Source organism: Staurois parvus, unplaced genomic scaffold, assembly GCF_062004578.1.
Source record: "Staurois parvus isolate SC_StPar_1 unplaced genomic scaffold, SC_StPar_1.0 ptg000682l, whole genome shotgun sequence".
In the NCBI taxonomy this organism is placed as follows: Eukaryota; Metazoa; Chordata; class Amphibia; order Anura; family Ranidae; genus Staurois; species Staurois parvus.
The window spans coordinates 3,370,337-3,374,458 of record NW_028318478.1 but is presented as its reverse complement, the minus strand read 5'-3'; positions in this window follow the sequence as shown (position 1 = coordinate 3,374,458).

Below are 4,122 nucleotides of genomic sequence, written 5' to 3'. Positions count from 1 at the left end.
CCCCCTCGGCTGCGTGTGGGTCAGGAGACAGACCTGTCTCTAGACCGGCTACCGAGCCACTCTCCTCACCAGTACTTCTTCGCCTGGCTGCTGAAGAGGCGGATGTCTCCCCCCGTTCCTGACCGCCCTCTGTTAGCTCTTCCTCACTGTACAGTGGGGCTGAGCCCAAAGCATGCGATACTTCGCTTGGTGAGGTAACACCAAAGGACAGGGGCAGGTAGAGGACACGTGATTTCAGTGGGCTTGCTCCCGGGCCATGCCAACTAACGGTTGTGTCTGACGTACCCACCGACCGTTGGCTGTAGGTGTCAGAGGTGACCTGGGAAGAGGAAGACGACCGAGCCAACCAATCGATGACGGCAGGGTTGTCGGTGGAGACACGACCGCTGGATGACACCGGGAGCACTGGCCTCTGGCTGCGACTAGTGCTGCCTCGACCCCTTCCTCTGCTGCCACGTCTGCTCGCTCCTGAAACATTGCCTCCTCTGCCACTCCTCTGCGTGTTGTCTGACATACTCTTTAATTCTATAAGCACCTCAAAAATAACGTAACGATTCTGTGTCCCTGAGTAACAATTCTGTGTCTGTCCCTGAGTAACAATTCTGTGTCCCTCAGTAACAATTCTGTGTCCCTGAGTAACAATTCTGTGTCTGTCCCTGAGTAACAATTCTGTGTCCCTCAGTAACAATTCTGTGTCCCTGAGTAACAATTCTGTGTCTGTCCCTGAGTAACGATTCTGTGTCCCTGAGTAACGATTCTGTGTCCCTGAGTAACAATTCTGTGTCCCTGAGTAACGATTCTATGTCTGTCCCTGAGTAACAATTCTGTGTCCCTGAATAACGATTCTGTGTCCCTGAGTAACGATTCTGTATCCCTGAGTAACGATTCTGTGTCCCTGAGTAACAATTCTGTGTCCCTGAGTAACAATTCTGTGTCCCTGAGTAACAATTCTGTGTCTGTCCCTGAGTAGCAATTCTGTGTCCCTCAGTAACAATTCTGTGTCCCTGAATAACAATTCTGTGTCCCTGAGTAATAATTCTGTGTCTGTCCCTGAGTAACAATTCTGTGTCCCTGAGTAACAATTCTGTGTCCCTGAGTAACAATTCTGTGTCTGCCCCTGAGTAACAATTCTGTGTCCCTCAGTAACAATTCTGTGTCCCTGAGTAACAATTCTGTGTCTGTCCCTGAGTAACAATTCTGTGTCCCTGAGTAACAATTCTGTGTCCCTGAGTAACAATTCTGTGTCTGTCCCTGAGTAACGATTCTGTGTCCCTGAGTAACGATTCTGTGTCTGTCCCTGAGTAACAATTCTGTGTCCCTCAGTAACAATTCTGTGTCCCTGAGTAACAATTCTGTGTCCCTGAGTAACAATTCTGTGTCTGTCCCTGAGTAACAATTCTGTGTCCCTGAGTAACAATTCTGTGTCCCTGAGTAACAATTCTGTGACCCTGAGTAACAATTCTGTGTCTGTCCCTGAGTAACAATTCTGTGTCCCTCAGTAACAATTCTGTGTCCCTGAGTAACAATTCAACAATTCTGTGTCCCTGAGTAACAATTCTGTGTCCCTGAGTAACAATTCTGTGTCTGTCCCTGAGTAACAATTCTGTGTCTGTCCCTGAGTAACAATTCTGTGTCCCTGAGTAACAATTCTGTGTCTGTCCCTGAGTAACAATTCTGTGTCCCTCAGTAACAATTCTGTGTCCCTGAGTAACAATTCTGTGTCTGTCCCTGAGTAACAATTCTGTGTCCCTGAGTAACAATTCTGTGTCCCTGAGTAACAATTCTGTGTCCCTCAGTAACAATTCTGTGTCCCTGAGTAACAATTCTGTGTCCCTGAGTAACAATTCTGTGTCTGTCCCTGAGTAACAATTCTGTGTCCCTGAGTAACAATTCTGTGTCTGTCCCTGAGTAACAATTCTGTGTCCCTCAGTAACAATTCTGTGTCCCTGAGAAACAATTCAACAATTCTGTGTCCCTGAGTAACAATTCTGTGTCCCTGAGTAACAATTCTGTGTCTGTCCCTGAGTAACAATTCTGTGTCCCTGAGTAACAATTCTGTGTCTGTCCCTGAGTAACAATTCTGTGTCCCTGAGTAACAATTCTGTGTCTGTCCCTGAGTAACAATTCTGTGTCCCTCAGTAACAATTCTGTGTCCCTCAGTAACAATTCTGTGTCCCTGAGTAACAATTCTGTGTCTGTCCCTGAGTAACAATTCTGTGTCCCTGAGTAACAATTCTGTGTCCCTGAGTAACAATTCTGTGTCTGTCCCTGAGTAACAATTCTGTGTCCCTCAGTAACAATTCTGTGTCCCTGAGTAACAATTCTGTGTCTGTCCCTGAGTAACGATTCTGTGTCCCTGAGTAACAATTCTCTGTCCCTGAGTAACGATTCTGTGTCCCTGAGTAACAATTCTGTGTCCCTGAATAACGATTCTGTGTCCCTGAGTAACGATTCTGTATCCCTGAGTAACGATTCTGTGTCCCTGAGTAACAATTCTGTGTCCCTGAGTAACAATTCTGTGTCCCTGAGTAACAATTCTGTGTCTGTCCCTGAGTAGCAATTCTGTGTCCCTCAGTAACAATTCTGTGTCCCTGAGTAACAATTCTGTGTCCCTGAGTAATAATTCTGTGTCTGTCCCTGAGTAACAATTCTGTGTCCCTGAGTAACAATTCTGTGTCCTTGAGTAACAATTCTGTGTCTGCCCCTGAGTAACAATTCTGTGTCCCTCAGTAACAATTCTGTGTCCCTGAGTAACAATTCTGTGTCTGTCCCTGAGTAACAATTCTGTGTCCCTGAGTAACAATTCTGTGTCCCTGAGTAACAATTCTGTGTCTGTCCCTGAGTAACAATTCTGTGTCCCTCAGTAACAATTCTGTGTCTGTCCCTGAGTAACAATTCTGTGTCCCTGAGTAACAATTCTGTGTCCCTGAGTAACAATTCTGTGTCTGTCCCTGAGTAACAATTCTGTGTCCCTGAGTAACAATTCTGTGTCCCTGAGTAACAATTCTGTGTCTGTCCCTGAGTAACAATTCTGTGTCCCTCAGTAACAATTCTGTGTCCCTGAGTAACAATTCAACAATTCTGTGTCCCTGAGTAACAATTCTGTGTCCCTGAGTAACAATTCTGTGTCTGTCCCTGAGTAACAATTCTGTGTCCCTGAGTAACAATTCTGTGTCTGTCCCTGAGTAACAATTCTGTGTCCCTGAGTAACAATTCTGTGTCTGTCCCTGAGTAACAATTCTGTGTCCCTGAGTAACAATTCTGTGTCCCTGAGTAACAATTCTGTGTCTCTGAGTAACAATTCTGTGTCTGTCCCTGAGTAACAATTCTGTGTCCCTGAGTAACAATTCTGTGTCTGTCCCTGAGTAACAATTCTGTGTCCCTGAGTAACAATTCTGTGTCCCTGAGTAACAATTCTGTGTCCCTGAGTAACAATTCTGTGTCTGTCCCTGAGTAACAATTCTGTGTCCCTCAGTACCAATTCTGTGTCCCTCAGTAACAATTCTGTGTCCCTGAGTAACAATTCTGTGTCTGTCCCTGAGTAACAATTCTGTGTCCCTGAGTAACAATTCTGTGTCTGTCCCTGAGTAACAATTCTGTGGCCCTCAGTAACAATTCTGTGTCCCTGGGTAACAATTATGTGTCCCTGAGTAACAATTATGTGTCCCTGAGTAACAATTCTGTGTCTGTCCCTGAGTAACAATTCTGTGTCCCTGAGTAACAATTCTGTGTCCCTGAGTAACAATTCTGTGTCCCTGAGTAACAATTCTGTGTCTGTCCCTGAGTAACAATTCTGTGTCCCTGAGTAACAATTCTGTGTCCCTGAGTAACAATTCTGTGTCCCTGAGTAACAATTCTGTGTCTGTCCCTGAGTAACAATTCTGTGTCCCTCAGTAACAATTCTGTGTCCCTGAGTAACAATTCTGTGTCTGTCCCTGAGTAACAATTCTGTGTCCCTGAGTAACAATTCTGTGTCCCTGAGTAACAATTCTGTGTCTGTCCCTGAGTAACGATTCTGTGTCCCTGAGTAACAATTCTGTGTCCCTGAGTAACGATTCTGTGTCCCTGAGTAACAATTCTGTGTCCCTGAATAACGATTCTGTGTCCCTGAGTAACGATTTT